Source organism: Cygnus atratus, chromosome 5, assembly GCF_013377495.2.
Source record: "Cygnus atratus isolate AKBS03 ecotype Queensland, Australia chromosome 5, CAtr_DNAZoo_HiC_assembly, whole genome shotgun sequence".
NCBI lineage: Eukaryota > Metazoa > Chordata > Aves > Anseriformes > Anatidae > Cygnus > Cygnus atratus.
Window position 1 is genome coordinate 18,176,430 of NC_066366.1, and position 20,316 is coordinate 18,196,745.

Sequence of the window (20,316 nt, forward strand, 5' to 3'; positions counted from 1 at the left end):
AGCTCTAATCACAAGGAATTTCAGGGTATAATCTAGACCCATTTACACTACCTTGATGTAAAACAATGAAACATCTCAGACCTTAAGGAGTTGCCTATATTCACAGTGACAAATGCATTTGCAGAAAGCTGAGCACCTTACACACCTCCTAAGCTATGTCTATATTGATAAACTAAACAGGACCAGAGCACAGGTTTCAAGTCTGATTGATGGCTGTCCACACTGTTGTTAGCCTACTCACAAACATGGCTTTGGCTTTTGCAAAGTACTGTTCCCCCAGCTTGCCTAAGCATGGACTGAGTGATAGCAAAGACCAACAGTTGTTCCCACTAGGCAGCATCGCCAAGGCACCCTAGCTTCTGGTGAGAGGAAAAGGGTGATAATATGGATGTGAGTCATGCCAAGTTCTTCATAACTATGTTCTCCAGGTTAAAGAATGGTCCACGGCCATATTAGGCTGTGGACATAATCTTCATATAGTCTGAACTGAGAATAAGATGACATGTTTCACTCTCTCTCCGTGATTCTCTTGTGTTTTCTCTAGTATGTGTTCATGGGACTTCTGGAATGGCTCTGGAAGATACCAGCTTTAAGAGCACTAGAAGTAGCCTGTTTTCATATGGAAAAATGAATCACCAATTATTCTAATATAATCTAGTTCAGGCAGATGAGACAAGGGGAGCTTTCCAGAGCATTGACATTCAGTTTTGGATGCAGAAGCAATACATTGTCTTTCCCTAACATTTTATATCCAAGACTCCAAAGCATTTTTAAATCCTGCAGCCAGAGAACACCTCTGTGACATCGTTTGGCCCATGTCATTATTCCCATTTTACAGAGAGCAAAATTGGGTCACAACTGGTGACATACTTTTCCAAGGCTTTTCAGCACATAAGTGACATCGCTGAAAACAGGATGCATGAGTCACAAATCCTAGACTCCCAGTTAACTGTGTAATGAAAGGAGACACTTATATGAATTTGTTAACAGTAGGCTGATGCCACAGAATGGCATGTACTTCCTAAGGTTACCTGAGCTAGGAGTGACTAGAACTGGCACGTCCATACAGCACGCTGCAGTACCAGAGCAGGGAACTAGCCCCGCCTTGATAGCAATACAGCTGCAACAGCACACCTGGGTCATAAACTCTACCTCTCAACACTAGACAGCAGGGGGTCGAAAAGTTCGATACTTCAGCACACAGGGTCACCAGGCCAAAGTCTTTTTATGGATTTAGCCCTCAAAACAGGATTTAATAGCATGCAGTAAATAAGGCCTTGGGCCACACATGAAACAATGAAGATAAAACAAACTACTGAATAGCTGCTCATTAAGAGTGCTCTGAACATCCTGTGCACAGAGGTAGAGGGCTCTGCGGAAAAAGTAGTATGTGATCAGATAATTAAAAAATGAATCATAATGAATTACACAGGTGACCTTAATTAGGCCATTTCCTAACTTTTCTACGCCTTACTTTATGACAGCAAAATGTTCTTTCAATGTCATTTTTCTGCACACAGTATAGAGCTGTGCTAAGACAGTTACATGCTAACAGGCCGCAGCAATATTTGTGTTGCAAAATTACCTCCATGTTAGGTTTCCCTTAGAGGTCTTTACTCTAGGAGTCATTTAGTTCTTTTCTCATCCATACCAATTTAGCATAGATGAAACCCTGCTGCCTTTAAAAAGAATTGCTTTGATTACTCAAGAGCAAGAGCAGATCCAAGCCCTGTGTCTTTAAGAACTGTCAGAAGGAAAAGACAGAACAGCAGAAATACTAGTTGTACAACTCCGCTCTTACAGCTACATCAGCTTATAACCATACCGGATTCCAGCGCATCCGTGGGAAAGTATTTATTTTACCTGTAGGTATAATTGTAAGCAATAAAAACAGTTCAAGCCTTGCCAGAAAGGGTGTGAATTTCTAAAAAGAAGGAAAAAGTCTGAATTCCAATACCTGAGCAAACAAGTTAGTATAAAAGAAAAAAAGGTAAATGAAACAGCATTGCCAAAACAATGAGGCTATGTTTTGCCAACAGCTGGGTTGTACTTTCCCTTATAAATGCTGCAAAAGGGACTCTGACTTCTGAGCACACTTTCTACTGAATCCAATCATTTTGCTTGTCAAGTGCAAAAGATGTGTACAAGGAAAAAAAAATATAGTGGAAGCTTTCAAAACCAAAATACCCCCCTTCTCTTTTCTCTTGGAAGCCATTTCACCAGTTTGGCAATAAAGAAAAAGCATGTCTTGTCAGCTTAAAAAATATGGAGTCCCTGAAACCAGCTACAGAGAGGAGGTAGAAATAAAGAATGAGGCTCCTCAAAAAACACACACTTAGTTGAGAACATACTCTTCCATCTTTTGGTCTACCTAGTAAAATAAAGCTACGGTTTGCTGTCTGGCACCAGGGACACAAGTGCTGGCAATGATGCTTGTCTAACAGAGAGCTTGTGACAACTGAGTTTGATTGCAGTCTTACTGTGTGTCATTCCCAGGTTGTCACATCATGTAAAGCTTCACAGAATGAATGAGGAATTCAACTCATTTGGCTCGTCACTTGAATTCATATGAATACGTTTTTAACAAAATTTAGCCAGACAAAGGTTTCCATTGGCAAGCTCTTGCATTTCCTTGTGCACCACAAAACTAGCCTTCCTGACAACTCTCATTTCCAGCCCTGAGTGAAACCAGAACAAGAGTGAAAAGCAAACTAGGTGGGGGAACAAAGTTAATCAACTTCAGCAGTCCTTCCAGAAGCCTATTTTATAGGAGGGCTTAGGACAGGTGTTGTTTCAACTAAGCATGTTCAGCACCAGTATCATGAATTAATAAGGAAATAGGATACCTACATTTTTTACTAATTTCCACCTGCCAAATATTCAGCTTACAACCGTATATTGATACCTTCTTGACTGGGTCTGTACACCTCTATATTCACCTCTACCTTCCTTTAGCTTCTCAGCTGTAGTCATTTTTTTACACAGAGGTAGTTTTTTTTTTCTTTCTTTTTTTCTTGGTCTCATATGCCCTGTTAGATATCTTCTGTCCTGTGATGCAATCTAGTTCAACTATTACTCAGTTCTACTTAGAAGGCTTTTGCGATGGTAATGCAAATCCTACAGATACTGGCTCTCTCCTGCTGAGTCCTTGCACTGTTGTATATGCACCTGCTTCTTTCTGCTGTGCACCTAGACAAATGCTAGGTTTTGCTTTTATGCCAGTTAGCTCCTTAAATATGAAGGCAGAAAATTGCGTCGTTTTAGTCCAGAAGGTCTGGCTGGCAATGACGGAACTTGTAATAGCAGCAACAATAACGTCTGGCCAAAACACCCCTTTCATGAGAACTGGCAGAGCTGGCCATATTTGAAAGGTATCATGCAGCAGCCGCTCTATAAAATTCATCATATAAGGAGAAAACAGCTGAACTTTAAAAATGAGACGCATTTGTACTTGGCAACACTGGTTATCTGATTGTTTTCTAATGGCAAAAACTAAACAAGATGGCTGCTGCAGTGCAAAGGAGACAACTGGAACTGAAGGCCAAAACAAAAAACCTACAGACAACTCCACAATAAAGACAATTTCCATGCAAACTGCAACTTTTGAATTTCAGTCCTTTCAGCTGTCTATCTGCTTAAAAGCTTTTTATTCAGAAAACAATTTACTTTGTAACAAACCTAGGCTTGGAAAATTTCTGCCCAAAACATGTTTCTTTCACAGAATCAGAAATTAGCTGATGACTTAATAGCAACACTTACCACTAAGAATTATAATAAGGAATTATTTTATGTACTTGTCTTGAATTCTAGCAAAGACGTGTAAGATTTGCACTGGTCTTGTATCCAACATATTATGGATCAAAATTTTGCTTGTAAGACTCCCAAATGATACTGAGCTAAAAAGCCCCAAAACAACTAATGGCTAGAATCAGTGGCTTATATTTGTGATAAAAGTAACTAAGTCAAATTTAGCTTGGAAATTGAAGCTTATGCACCTAGAGAGAAATAGTTTGATAGTTTTAAATAGTTTGAATAGCATACACATGAGCAGCAGAACAATGTATGAATAGCTGCCAATATAGAAGGTCCATGGTTCTTTTGGCTCATTTGGGAACATACTGCCACGGAAATATCAAGCAGAAAGAAAGATGCAGTCATTTTTACAATAATATTTCAAGGCACGAGCGGAAGGACAATGCCATCTGAACTTTAGTTTCAAAAGTCCTGTTCTAATCACACCTAATAACATTGAATTAATTGTGCAGATACAAGGAGCAAGATTATCTTGAAGAAGTCTGGAAATACCAGCACTAAATTTGGCACTTGGAAGACTGACCAAGTAAGAAAACACAACGTCTTAGAAACCAGCGGTTAAAATATCTTGGCAAAACCTCAGCTATAACAGAAAGGTACATAAGAGCTACAGAATGACCATCTGGTTCAGCATCCTGTCTTCAACAGTGGCCACAGGCACACCTCACGTGTAAGTTAAGAATGGGAGAAAACATATATGATACTTCCTTGGAGTACTTTCCAGTCTGTAATTATTTTAAGCTGAAATATTTCCTGAGCTTCATGTGGCCATTTGGTAACTTCCAATAGAGCTGTCCCTTCCAGGTATTTGTCCTATCTCCTCTTAAAGCCATGGAGACTTTGTTCTTCAATGCATCCAAATTTTTTTTTTTTGAACATGATTCCTGCTAACTTCATTTGACAGTCCCTGGTTCTTGTACTGTAAGAGCTGGTGACCAGTACACACCCACGCCACTTACGATCTGTAGACTTCTGTCAGATCCTACCTTGCTCATTTATTCTCTGAACTGAAGAATCCAAGCAGTTCAGTCACTTCTTGCTCAGACTTTTGATCATTCCTGCTGCCTTTTTCTGAGTCTTTTGCATTTTTTTTTCTTCTTTTGCACATGGTATTCAAGTTCTGTATGAATTCAGCTTTGTAGAACAACAACTCAACAGTCGAGGGCAACAGCCTGTTTGGGACAAGAAGCGAGAAGAAAAGAAGAAACTATTGAAACTGTAGGAGAAATGGAAGGGTACAATTCTTACTGTAATAGTAGCTGTAGAAGAAGTATCTATTCATACTGCAATGATTTGATCCTTAGTTCAGCAATAGCCTCAATATTAACAGATAATATTACAAAATACATTTTGAAACTTGGTTGAACAAAAACAATTCACTCCTTGCCACTGTTGATCCTTTCAAAAGTATTATATTCCCACATCTGACAGATTGCATAACCTACAGAAGTGGCCATTTCTCTACAGATACTCTTCAGTGGCAGTGCTCATGCTTTTCTCTTACATAGAAACTTTCAGAAACTAAATGGAGTGGCAATATGAGCACAGCTATACCTACTGTGTTTATAAATAACTATGGTTCTCTGGGATTCAAGTCAGTTTATGTGTTCGTGCCCACCACCACAGCACACAAACACACCTACTGTTTAGATTTTCCATTGACCTTCTTCACCCCTTGACTACAGTTTTGCTTTTTGTTTGGCACTTTCTGGATTCAGGTGCTATGGCCTGATTTACTTACCAACAGCAAGCACAAAGAACTTGGCAACCAGAGTTAAGTATGTGAAAGGCTTTTTATGCACATGAAAGCATCCCCCTAAAGAGCCCATATTCCTATAAGCTTTCTGCAGAAGGGTTGCCTATAATTATTTGTCTCATCTTTAAGTGCATTTACATTACAGTGTTGCAACAATTGGCACATATGAACAGCAGATTGTCTGTGTTTTTGATTAGTGTGGCAGCAACATATCCTTTGTTTTTCAATCCTGGGCTAAATGAAATGTCTTCCACAGAGACAAATCTCCACAATGATTAATCATGAAGCTTCCCATATGGATACTGATATCCCACATGCTTTAAATGAGGCTGGGTGGGAAAACCTCTGCTCCACTCATCTCTCAATCCAGCAAACTGCTGGAAAGTACCCACAGATTCATTCCTCTATGGTTATAACCTCACTGCAGAATTGGTTGAGACTAGGTTAACTGTAGAAACTTCTGCTGGTATAGTACTAATAATTTAGTGGTGTGATTTTTGAATTTAGATGTTTCCATACTGACAAAAACCCTAAATGCGGTTATGCAGACACAGAACTGTTTTTGCTGAAGTAGCCTATTTCACTTTCGGACCTGATGTAAGCTATACTATTTAAAGGGCTTTTGGACGGTAGAAGCTGCACTTTCATTATAAGAGCTCAGTATGAGACGGTGAGCTTTGGCTGTGCAGCATGCGAACCAACGTAGAGTTCTGCAGAGTTAAATCTTTCTGTGATACAACCAAGCCACATTTGTTTTTATATTTTGCGTGAACATTTTTACCACATACTCCAGAGGACTAATCTGCAGCACAGTCAAGCTGTTCCACAATGCAATATATTGAGCACAATACACTAGCCAAAAACAGCTCTAAAATAAATAGCCACAACTTGATTGACGTAATAGAGGTCTATTTGCTTATACTATTACTGGCTTGGCACTCTCCACTTATTTAACTTCAACTCAGTAAGTGCATTAAGAGTCCAATGTCCATTTTCCAAATGGAAAGAGAAGCAACTTCTTCCTATCTGCACACATAAATTAAAACACCAGAAGTACAGCACAGTATTTCCCTACTTTATAACTGTCAGTACAAGGTATAGGTTCAGTTTTGACTTATTTTTTACTTCTCCCACACATATTTACTGTCCCACTTGATCAAAATCAATTACTGATGACAGACTGCTTAATCGGTCAGTGATTCTCACAACATTTCTTTCATCTGACCTACTGCAATGGTTTTAATGTTGTTTCACAGCTGGGCTTCTGCCATCACAGCATATGATAAAGCCATCAGGCTCTTGAGCTTCAGCAGGCAAAGCAATATGAACTAGATTCCTAGATACTTTGTACCCTTTACAGATGCCCCTTGCAATAAAGCTGGCTCCAGGGATGGCTTCTTTTGCTACTGTTCTCTGCCTTTCAGGAAAAGTGTTGATGAACCAAGGTCTAGCTATTTGTTGGGCACTTAGATGCAAGTACGGCTAAAAAGGAATCCATATCTTAATGTCTTCCAGATCTAGGGATAATTAGCTTATGCTGTTATGGCACTGGACCTCCATGGGACATTTCAGTCATGACTCCATTAACCCAAAGATTTTACTAGTTTCCATCAGTTCAGTACTTGCAAGGTGTCAGAGATGGTAAGAAAGAGAAATCTTAAAAGACAATCTTTTATTTTCTCTGTAAGACCCCTGTTGCAGTTTGCTCTCTATCCAAAAAGTTCCAATAGCCAGGTGGACAGACAGATAAGAGTGTTTCAGTAAAAGACTTTGAAGGATCAGCCCTTGCAGTGATTCATCTGTGAAGGTGGCAAAAGGTTCTCAGGAGCACAAAACAGCATTACTGCCGAACACCACGGGGACACGTTAAGACCGGTTGCAATGAACTTCTCAGGATTGGTTGCCTGCACTTGGATAATTGGGATCAAACTTCTTAAGATGAGTGTTCAGATAAATGCCAATGTTTTTGAATGGAGATTTTTGCAAACAGAAACATATTTATACTGTGATTTCTGCACATTCAAATTTCCTTTGTAAATACAGCAAATCCTAAATGGCCAGCTTAAATTTTGTGACACTGATGGAGACATTCAGTTTGACCTTTCCTACTATTTCTAAACATTAGCTTCTTCTATTTATTTTTTGAAAAGTTGACCAGGTTCCTACCTAGTTTGTCAGTCAGTTACTAAATTATATGAGTAGACTCAAGAGTCACTCTTCTAACTTTACTGGAAGGTTTCTCGATTCATTATGCTAAGTGAGAGGATAAACAAAGCTTAATCTAGGGTATTTAGTGACTTGATAAAGTTTCTGAACCAAAGCAGCAGCCAAATCTTCACCTAAGATAGGTCTAAAAAGAACTCAGTGGACCACATTTCTTTATACAGTTTTCTTCACACCATTACATTTACTGGACTTGAACTAATGATGCTTTACTATGAATAACTCCTATTCAGATCAACAAGAAAGAATGTGATGTCGGAGCAATTGAATTAAATCCAAAAATCTAAGAGACTCCGGAATGAGCCAGTATATCACGGCTGCTGAGACATAAGCTAAAAGATGGCTATCCATGCCTGGCCCACTAGAAGGCTGGTGGTGGCTCCATTATAAACCAATAAAAGACTAAAGAAAAAGAAAACCAAACCTTTACATAAATCCATCTGAAAGCAGAGTTTATTATCAGTGCTCTAGAGACAGTGATTCACACTAACATTCAATTTTAGGGACTCAAACATCCCATCTGAGCAACAAACAAAAAATTAGTGTATTGTTAATAATTTTCTCCTTCATTATATAAAACAGAAGCATTCACGTAATTCAAAAGCATATTGAACATGCTATTTTTTAAATCACTGTGAGCAGTAATGACAGGACTTTAAACCACACTCAATCCACAGTGGGGGTTTTACCACTGCTCATTGAAAACAACAGTCTGACCCACACAGTGCAGTTTTAACATATCTGTGATTTGTTTTTCATTTAACTGAAGCTGCAAGCAGAAATGGCTCTGAAAAATTATCCCAGCAAATAGCATTTAAATCTTCTGTCTTAGACAACAAGGAAGTCTGCTTGCATCAGTGATGTTATTTTAGATTTCCATTATTATTATTTATTTTAGGTTTATTACTTTCCTTCGGTCCATGTTTGAACAGCCCCTTTTCCCCCTTACTGGATTCCAGCTCTGCACATCAAGTTTCTCTCTAGCTGTGCAGAGGTAGCAGCTTCTGGCAGACAAAGCTTCATCTAAGGCATGAAACAAAATCACCACCAAGTACTGCAGACTGAATACTACCTTCAACCTGAAAGAAAACCTTCTATCTTAATTATTTTGCCTTGGTTCTTCCTAATACTTAAAGACTATCAGAGGAAGTTACAGGTCTTGTAAATTATTAAGCAAGCAGACTTTCTGCATTACTGCATTCATTGAGAAATCTAATGAGTCTCAAGATATGCTACCTTCTCATTTCTGGACTTACCAAATTAGAGGGGAAAGCATCAGGTAATTTTGCCAGAGGAGTTAACATCTTGAAACTGAAACTTGTTAAGCACTGAAGGAGAATTCCTAGCATGTTGATTGATTAGATACTCAACCGCAATTGATATCAGGTTGTCTGGCACCGGCTTTTTTGCCAGGGCATTGGAACAAAATTGTGAACTATGGCCTGCATTACCTCTGTTTTTTTTGCTACCCAAATCCTGACTCACCTGTATTCTGAGAGCATTAGCTACCTAACTAGCTAGATCTGCAAAGGTTAAAGTACTGAAAAAAACCCACAGATCAGAAGGGACCACTGTAATCCTTCATCCTGATCTCCTTCAGATGGATAGCCATGGAACTTAACCCATTAATTTTTGCAGTGAAAGGCTTGTTTTGTTTCCTATCTGGGAAAATCTTATCAAGCCTTAAGTTAAAAATAACAATAATCTTATTATTATTTATTAATGCTACTGTTTATCCAATTGAAGGCAACTTTGTATGTCCCTACCAACCAAAAATGCAGTAAACTTTATTTTCTTTCAAAACAACAAGTTAACTCTCGTCATTGGAGTATCAGGCCTTAGGAGACATACGCAATTACCGGTAGCACCGCACCATCTGAGAGCAGGGCAGTGGATTTGGCAGCCTTTGGGGAGCTATCATTTTCCATCCCACCAGAACAGACAAAGACCACCAAGGAAGGGTAGATAAACATGGTAGGAGGTTGAGAACTGTGCTGGAAACTAGGCCTGAGTTTTCCATCTAACTGTTCCATGTAAGATGTTGTTTAGGAATAACAAGACCCAGTTATGCACAGAAAGTACACATTTCAAGGGCTGCAGACAGAATCTGAACTCTTACTTCTACTGGAAAAGAAGATACTAAAATTTGTTCAACACAAAGAGATATAGCGTGGATTGTAATAAACAAAGCATGGAACAAATTTAGATACAACACTAGCTTAAGATCTCAGTGTGAGATACATGGTTTTATGCAACCTTACACTTTCAGTTGCCTATTTTTTGGTCTGCTCTTTTGTTAAAACCACCATTGTCTGTAAGACACGCTATAAAGTATGCTCCAGCACAATTTGGGGCAGGAGGAGAGTTTGCCATTTCCTGCCCTTCTTCCCACGTTTCTCTCTGCCATCCCTGTTTTTACCGTGATGTCCTTTGTGTTTCTTTCTGACGTTGCCAAGCTGAATGCTAGCCTCCCTGTTATGAACAGAGTGCTCTGATAACCTATTGCATTTAATAGAATAAAAAATGGGTATAAACAAAAGTCCAACCAATATTGGTAACTGCATTAACTACATTCCATCTCCCAACAGAACAAATTTAAAAGGATGGTCAGATAGTGCAGTCAAGCAACTGAGAAAACCACATGCCTTGTCAGACCAGCTCAGTCTTTCTGGTAGAATAACACTGGCCTGTTCACAATTACCCTAAATACACAGCTTAATCTACTGCACGTCTTGTGTCAGAAGAAAAGCCTGACCTTTGAGCTTTGTAACAGTCACAAATAATAAGGATGAGCTACAGAATAAATTCATTTGACCAGATAATTACATGTGGTCCTCTTCACAGCAAGTCCAACCTTATTCTAGAAAAGAAAACTGAAGTCTGCTGGCTGCAATTTAAAGGAAAACTGAGCATCACTCTCTAGGAGTATTGGACACCCCTTTGCCAGAAAAACAGAAACAAGATCAATCACACCATTCTGAATGCCACAGCCTCTTCCCTTTGGTATACAGCTAAAAGCAGAAGAAACAGAGAGACCAAAGAAAGTGAGGCTGTTAATATCCTGAAGATAATTTCTCAAGAGTTTGGAAGTTTTTCATTATCCAAATCTAAGGTCCTGTCTTGTTGAGAGGTTATTCAAGCAAAAGAGAGGGTTGTACTGTAGAAAATGGATGTCCATACATGGAATTTTCTTCCTGTTCTTCAAGTTCACTCCTACTATTCTTTAATTTGTGAGATTTCAAGTCCCTTAACACATAGTATTTTCCTAAATGAAAATAGAGCTATCTTGCATAATCACCACACAGACCCAACTGGCTTTGCTCCTGAATTCCTGGAAGATATTTTCATGTTGCACCCAGCAATTATAACTAGATTTCCCACCTAGTGTAACACTTTGCACACAAGCGAAAGGTAATTTTGAGGGGAATACTGAAGGCTAATGGCCCACACCTCACAGAAAATGGGAAAATCACATATCCCTTCAGAGGTCGTATCTTCTGTGAAAATCTCCAAGGGAAGCAAAACCTTTCTGAGACCATCCTTACAGCATCTAGTATCTATAGAGTCTTCACTACTTGCATCTTAGAGTCACTAAATAAACAAATCACTCAAGTGGGCAGCATAGATTAAACACTATTAAAAACAGGTATGGTTTTGGAGAAGAATGTATAAAAGAGACGACTATACTGGGGAATTTCTGGTTGAAAGAAGACAAAGAGCAGTGCTAAGAACTGGAACCACTAAATTAATGTGAGAATGCAGTTAAACCAAAGAAATATAAATATGTCATCCTGGGAAAGGCATAATGCACGAACAGGAGGCCATCAGCCTCAGGGAACCTGACAATTCCTACCACTCGAACACCTGATATTAGTAAAGCCTATGGAAGTAATTGGATAGCAAATGCTCCCTATCCCTTAGCAGGTGGCTAGCCCACCACTGTTTCTTATCATCATTGGCGTGTCTAGAGGAAAATGGGCATACTCTTCTACCAAATCTTTGTTCTCACACATCATGTTTATATTTTTTTTCCATTAGAATTGTCTTTAAAAGTAATAGCAATAGTGGGAACAAACACCAACACATGTAAGGTAGGGAAAGGATTTACTGCTCGTGGCATTAATCCTTTTACTAATAAACCATAACTGCAAATTCAGTTACTCTTAATAGCAAAATTAGGTTCTTACCTGTTACTTTTTGCCATTCACATGACCTTTAGTCATTGGAACTGGAATTGACTTGTGTGGGTGTAGTCTGGTATGAGAATTGAAGGCTCTCATAATTCTCAAACACACCTACATTGATGTAAGAGCTGTTTAGTGTTTCAATGGAAAAAAAAAAGAAAAGATAAGTAAATCTTGATAATGTAAATAGTGTTCAAGCTTTAGAGATTGTTTCTTGAATAAGTGGAGCAAACTAGGTCGTGAGTGGGAGGGAAGACTTAAAACAGATTTATTATCAGGATTGCACAAAGCAAGAGAAAAAATATGGGCATACTGGTGAAATTTGCTATTCAATATGAACTGGGGATGCTGTCATGATAGACATATTGATCAGCTGATCAGTCCTGTCATGACCTGTGACAGTGCTTGAAGCTGATCACAGAAACAATCAAATTCTTCTTGCTTTTTGTTTCAAGATTTGATGGAAACTGGAATATATGATATTCTCTTCCTGGATGTTTTCAAAAGTCTCACTATCTCTGTTCACCCCCAAAACTACAGGGTTTTGCATTTATCATCAGAGAGTGGTGCAGCTTTTTAAAGCTTTCCTTTGTGTGGCTTGTTCATTATCACAATTCAAGAGCGCACACTCAGACTGCTGATGAGGAGCAAGCTTCCCAGGCAAATTTTAGTGAGCACACAAGTTCTGGAGCATTTCTTCATCCATATAATTTCCCCCTTACAAGGGATAGTTTAATACGTGCCTTTAATCCAGTCTAAGAACAATTTTTGTGTGTGTGCGTGTATACATCTGTTAATCTCAACTGAGATAACACCATGACAGGAGGCTCTTCTGATGCCTGTTGCAATGCAGGGAACCCTATTAGTTTTCCCCTGTAAGACTGGGGGATTTTGTTTTGTTTTGTTTTGATAGTGAAATTTGGAGAAGAAAAAAGACAGTTCAAAAACAGATTGATCCAAATCATGTTTTCCTCCTGCTCTTGAAAAAGACGCTTTTCATCCTACTGACACACAAACTTAAAACTGTTTGAAAACAAAAATAACATTTTTTACTCTTCCTTCAAGTGCCTGTGTGTAATAAAAGATGTGGTGAGCTTTTGGAGATGAGGGATGATGACAAAGATCTTCAGATGAGCTGTCATTCATTCAGCAGGTGGTAGACAAGGTTCAGCTTCCTCATCTCTGTGAGGGTTTGGACCCACACTTAGCACCTGAATGATACATGAGCTACTTTCACAAATCTAGGACAGAGTAAGCCACGATACCACCCAGAGGTTCAGGCTCCTGATGTGAATTGGGAAATCACACTTTCCTCTCACTGATCATTCCTTCTCATGGCTCTTCTGCAGTCTGTCCATCTGGGAGCAACAGGTGAGTAACTTTCCTAACCAGAAGCCATCAGGCAGGCAGGCATCTGAATTAACTGTTTCTTCTATGAGACTTTCTTATTTCTGTGTTTCATGGTGAATGCCCCAAAGGGGTGAACATTTGTGTGAAATCCTGAGGGCAGTGCTTTACTGGCACTGGGCAAGGCAGTCCGGCATTGTTACCAGAGGATCAAAGGAGGAATCCAATTATGAGTCAGGATATGGGTGTATGAGTAAGTTATCCCAAAGGCATGAATTTACCTACACGTCGGCTTGCAAGCAGCAAGCTACTGGTGTGCCCAGACCCATGCAGTCACAGCTGCGGATGCCCCTCTGCAGCACTGCAGTGAGGGGAGTAGTGCCCGCTTGGCCTCCTCATTGCTTCTGTCAGCCCGAGCCTGGCGCAGAGGCAAGACCCACAGGGAGGGATTAGAGAATCACAACCGCCTTCTTAATGAGATTTCATTTCCCTAATGTAATGACTTGGTTTAATCCTGCTAGTCCTCCAACCTTTCAAAGAGTCCTTAGAACAAAACAGGCTAGTCAAAGTAAAGGGAACAAACAATAAACGAGACAGCCAAATAACGTGGCCATCTAAATTTCATTTTCAAAAGTCCATTAGATGGTGACCGAAATGAACAGTTTGAAAAGGAACTTTTCAGTCTGAAAAACAACTGGTGTTTCAGCAAGGAGGAGGACACACTGTACCTAATGCTACCTCATTTAGATGCTAGTCACCCCATATTTCCACTAGAGTCAGTCGGAAGGGACAGCCTTTTCCCAAGATCAACTCTGAGTACCTTAGTGAGGTGGCTGAGAGACCACTTCTTCTCATACATATTTTTGAAAACTGTACCTTTTTTATTTTAAAACCTAAACCTCTTCAAAATGTTCATCAAATCAGCCCAACTTTCCTCATGCTTGAGCAAAATAGCCCTTTTTATTTACACTTTGCTTCCCCTCTTTAATGCCTGAGCATCCTCCTTTACATTTAAACATCCAGTAACACGTGTGTGAAGTTTTGTACATGGCCAATACAAAGAGCTCAGCTTTTCTCAACTTTAAGGAAGAATCTGCCAAACAAAATCAGCCCAGAGGCAAAAAACAGCTATCAGCAACAATTAGATATTTTTTGAATACATCCCTATTTTTCCATATTAATATATTAATTCCAAGGAGCAGTATGTTTTCTGTAAAGAGGATGAGACCCTATGCAATCTTTCTGAAATGAGCAATGCATTTACAAATCAATGTTAGCTACAACTCCTGCTACTGACAGCTGATTTGGAAAAGGAGTCTTAGTAGCAGGGTGAATACACAGCAGTTTACTCCCAGAGACTTGGGTTTAAATTGCTACTCCAAAACAAGGAAAATAAATGTGGTAGCCTCCATCCTAGTCAGCACAAGTTATTTATCATCACCGACCCATCAGAAACCAAGTGCAGCAGCCAGCACTCATCTGGCAGGAAAAGCCTTAGTCTAGAGTAACTGGAGACTTGCCTGTCAGCAACAGAGGCACGTACACCGCCCGTCTGTTACACAAGTATGGCTTATTTTTCAGAGCATCAATATTACTATGATATTTACACAACTAAGTATATATAAGAAACTATTATAAGTTGACATTGTTAAAATAGAGCTGACTGGAAAATGAGAAGATTTTTTTCCCACTCCAGAAGATGACAACACTTTTTTCCGCAGAATGAAATGCTCACATTTCGGATGCTGTGGAGCTACTCCTGCTGGGCGTTATGCCGGCAGTCTCTGCTGGAGTGGGCTCTGGGAGAGGACTTCACCCTCGCTCACATACTGCCATTTCCACATCTGACCTGGGGAGGTGGTTCAGGATCCAAGGATCACAGACACCTCCTGGGGAGTCTTGCCCATAAGGGCGCAAGGAGACAAGACACAGAATTTTTAATTCCTGCAGCACTGTGGCAGCTGATGCAGAGTGTGTAATACTTCCTCTTCCAGAATCCTTTTTTTCAACAAAATTATAAATGTGTTTCTGCTTGAAAGAATCCCTTTTTCTAAAGCCTGACAAAAGAAACAGTTCCAACAACAACAACAAATTCAATTGGGTTTAATTGCTTGTGCTACCTGCATCATCACATGGAGCTGCAAAGCACTGGTAACTCCGCTTGTCAGTGCCATTTTAGCCCTGCCACTGGTGCTGCATGATTAGATCACTAGGAAAAAGGTTTTTATAAACCAATAACTAAATGCTTTCATGAGATTTTATTATTTATTTATTATTTATTATTTATTTATTATTTATTTATTATTTATTTATTTATTTCATGAGATATTAAAAAGGGCAATGTATGACTGGCAATGCTAAAAAAAGTATTCTTGTTATTGTTCTCAGGCTAGGCACTGTTCTGGCATCTACAAAATAAATTTTGCCAAACGATAGAATTCAGCACCTATAAGCAACAGGCATCATCTCCACTGAACAACATAATGTTGTTTACAAGATCATTAATGAACAGGCATTTTCAGTTAATTTTTCAGTAGACTTATTATGTCTGACTATCTAGGCTTAGAAGAAGTGAAAGGGAGCTCAGACACACAAAGCAGGAAAAAACAATCTGATTTCATCTGCTGGTGACTGTTTTGTCAAATGTATATAGCCAAAGACCTTTAGAAAAGCTGGAAATTACTGTTTTCACCTTCGTTGCTTGGATAGCTATCAAACATTTTTTATTTTTAGCATCAAAGTAGCTGAAAGGGCATTGTTAGAAAGAATGGGCTCTCTCCCTTGGCTCATGCAATAAACTTCAGGGAGGGGGCTTAACTTCAGAGACTGTTCTGAAAAAAATGATTTTTCATTCTGAATACAGCTCAACAAACTTAAAGTGTTTATTCTGTTTCTCAAAGCTTGTGGTCTTACTTAGTTGTACAACGTGTTTATATATATATGATTTGGTTCCTGTGGATGTAATCAGAGGAGGATAGTGATAGTATCTTCTAAGAACATAATGGCCACTGTGGGTCAGACCAAAGCTATAAGTAGCTCCATATCCTGTCCCCAGCAGTTGTCACTGGAGGATGCTCAGAAAAAGTGTATAAGAACAGGGCATGTAGAAAGTGATTTTTTTTTCTCTCTAGCTTCTTCTCTCAATTTCTGGAAATGAACGATGCAGGGACTTCCTGAAACAGATACCGCTCTGGATTATTGTGCTCAATAGCTATCTCATGCCATTTTATGACTGATAAGCAAGGCTCTGATTGCTGCTCACTTGATGTTCCGTGCGGCCTCTTTGGTCCTGCTCTCCTTACCACCTCTCTGGCTTGTTTCTTGAATCATATATTGGTATCTGATGCAATAAAACAACATTCTTCAGAGATATCGATCTTCGACAAGCAGATCAACAGCTCAATCGTTAAAAAGTTATTTGCAGAAACCCATTACAAGTGATTTATTCGTTTATAGCACCAGCGAGAAATTACATATGCACACACTTCTCAAGGCACTGAATCAGGAAACAAGAGATCGGGGCCAAGACCTCAAAATTAGGAACCAAAACCAAGCTATTCTCTTACATGTGCACTTTAAGTTTCCTAACAGAATTTTGTACCCAAATAAATTCTAGTGCCTTATGGCAATGGAAAGTAATGACTCAGGCTGAAGTCCTGAAGTCATGGGATGACTGAATAAGGCAAAAACCTACCTCTAGTTCTCTCAGCACAGCCAGTGCCCTTGGACACAGCCTCATTCATAGCTGGCTGGGGAACTCCTCTGCCTTCTTCTACAGCAGGATATGCATATGATCAGCTCTTGAGATTCTGTAAGGCCTCCAATTAAACGAAGGAAGGCGAGAGTGCCTACTCTCAGAGATATTTCTGTGTTTTATACTTTTCTGTCTTCTCAAAACCAGTCTCACAAAACAGAGAATAATCCAGCTTCGGGCTAGTTTCACAAACATTTAAGAAAAGACAGTCTTGGAAGCAGAAGTCTCAATAATACTGAACAGTTGCATTATTAATCTTCAGATGGTACAAACATTAATTAATTCATCTCAGTGGGTGAAATTCATCCCTGATAAAACTCTGATGATTTTTATGGATATTTGCCAAAGAGAAATCTGGCCTACAATTTTTTCCCTCTCTTTTTGGCAATCTTGCTCACTCCTACGCTTGGAGCATTTTGTATTTCCCACTCTGTCAGTGGCATACCTTTTGGCAGAACCAAATTTCCTGTGCCTGATGGCTGTATTCAGCCAAATCCTGCCCTCAGTAACAGCTATGTAGCCCCAGTGATCTCCTGGGTACAACCAATGGCGCATATTTGGTCCATTGTGAACCAAAGGGAAAACAACAATAAACCTCTTCCACTTCGCTCAGTTCTACCTTAAAGTTTAAAAACTTCTGCAATTCCTTATCCACATTTCTCTGGAAGTGAAAATACAAACAATGATTTTGCCTCTTTTCTTCCATTTCAGCAGCTCACTCTTTCTAAATGTCACAAACAGAATCGATGTCACTCATATAAGAAATTTTAAAGTAAAACTTAGAAAATGCTTTCCTTTAACGCTCGAACCTGCAGCAAATATAAACCATTGTTAAATGAAACCTAATTTGCTAACATGCAGTGTTAATTTGATTACTCTAGATAAAGGTCTTAGTGGGACCAATTGGCACTTGTGGCAGCGTGAAACTAGAAGGATAATTTGCTAAGAGAAAAGTGCAAGCTCTCTTTGGCACCCTGAAATGTGTTCAGTTGGTTTTGTGCTTTTGCATTTGAGTGAGTACTCCAGCACAAATTGGGCACAATTAGCAGCACATTTAAAAAAATACAGCTCAGTTCTGGTGCTAATTTGTCCTTGCAATAACACCAATTTCCCCTGTATTTACACTCAGTAAGCGTACAGAGGCTAACACAGAGGAAAGCTTTGGACAATTCTCATTTGTATAGCACAGAGCAAATAATTCTTTGTGCCCCATGTGAAATGAGTCGAATATCTCAGCCCACTTTCCAGAGAACATGTGTCTACATCACAAAATCTGCCACCACAAGTTGGCACTAATTGGCAGTCTTAGCAAAGTGGCAAAGGAATGAATGGCCCCTGGATACCGAACTAACATTTTTCCCCTACAGGTGGTCTTTTCAAGTCGGAATTGAGATGTACATTGTTTAGGCAAGGTGAAGTTTGTACTGCTGGTACATGTTTTGTTGATTCATAGAAGATTTCAGTGTATAGTGAGCATTTTCATGAGCATTACATTCACCCTATTAAAAAATAAACAAAAACCTTAAATTGTAGTTAAAAAAAAAATAAAATCCAGCTGTCCCTATTTTTCCCCCACTTTTCCCCCTAAAAATCCTTAGTATGTTCAAAGGCATGACCAAATCTTTTCAGTTCTCCTTAGCATGTATTGATGAAACAGCTCCCTTAGATCTGATACCAAACCAAATGATTTAGTGCCGCCTGCTTTTATCAGGGTCCTGACTCTGCAGACGTTTTTCACATGTAGCCTCATTTGTGCCCCTTTCTAGGTCTTATACAAAAAACACTGCTGTCAGTGGGAAAAGTCCCCAAAACTCCAGCAAGTTTTAGAAAAAATCCTTTGGTTAGAAGGGGATAAAGAGTTCAATATGCTTAGCATTGTCACAGGAAAAAAAAAAATCAGAGATGCTTAATTATGGAGTATAATTACATTTACAAGGAAAAGAAACTTGATACTAAAGAGGCTTTTCAGAATGACTGAAAATTAAATCCAGATAAAGTAAAAGCAGAAATAAGTTCTATGTTTTCCCTTTTATTAACAATAGCAATCGACCAATGAAACAAACTTCCAAAGGGAGCACTGAAGTCCTGTATGCTGACATGTTCAGCTCAAGACAAGATGCTTCTCCAGAAGATGAGGTTCTGTTATCCTCAAGGACTGACTAAAATGTTGTGGTATTTGTTATATGAGCTCAGACTAAATGATCTAGTTTAATTTTCTCTCCTATAACTATTTTATGCACTTTTAGACGTGTTTTTAAAAATCACGATTTTATGTATACTAAGATGAGTTGTCTGTTTTTTTGTCATACCCCTTTCTGAAACTTCCAGCTACTGTTTGCTTGATTTTCTTTTCAGAGGCTTGTAGATGTGAACAAACACTGAACAGCAGAGAGAATGGTGTGTGTAGTAAACTCTAAAGTGGAACAGATTTTCACCAAAACTAGAAGCAGCACTCACTGATCATGGGACAAGTGGACTCATTCTCCTTTTCTGATTTTTTCTAATAGAAACCACCTATTAGAAACCATCTATCTCATTTCACGTATGCTGACACGTGGCAGATGGATACAACTTTTTGTTGCTTCCAATTCAGCCACAGCTAGATATGGGCCTAACTCTTATCTTGCCCTGATGACAAAGAGAAACAAAAGGTTTTTCCTGTTTGCCTGGGAAGGGATCTTCTCATGCCACTAATAAGCACATAAAGCTCTCTGAGTTCTGCCAGTCCTCCCCCGTTCATTCTTTTTTTTTAAATAAATAATCATCACCTAGGGAAAAAAAAAAAAAAAGGAAAGAAAAAAGGTATTTCTGGCCTTCTCTTGATGATTAGGCTTTCAGGTCATCCAAAGACAATTTTAGGCTGCCTGGCTTTTTGTAGAATGAAAAAGGAAAGTTCCTTACATTGTTCCTGTATTGTCTACTTATCTTTGAGGGATGTGTTTGCCATCCTCACAAATCGTGCCAGAAAAACTTAGACCTTAAGCCTTTGTCATCGCTTCACTCTAGTTTTGTATCCAAGATAAGTGGAAAAAGTGGAAGAAAAAAATACTTGGTTGTTAGTATGTGCAACACTGACCAGAAGAAAGCCGCGCTGTGGCCCTGACAATCTTTGCTCTAAGTTGCCAGGTCAGCTTGTCAAACCAAGTCAGCTACTGCATGTTCACAGCCTAATGGCACTGAGATCTGCTGTCAATGGTAAAAGTCCCATACCGTCTGTCACAGAGCCTAGTCTCGTGGAT

The 20,316-nt window shown here is 39.2% G+C and overlaps 1 long non-coding RNA gene across 1 annotated transcript in view; it reads right to left on the reverse strand.

Moving 5' to 3' along the window:
- The window catches only part of LOC118250843 (uncharacterized), a 201,887-nt gene that overhangs the window by 152,830 nt on the left and 28,741 nt on the right, over positions 1–20,316 (reverse strand). Inside the window, exon 2 of the long non-coding RNA XR_004779591.1 lies at positions 4,800–4,985. This is a non-coding gene — a long non-coding RNA (uncharacterized LOC118250843). The remainder of the gene's footprint in view (positions 1–4,799; positions 4,986–20,316) is intronic.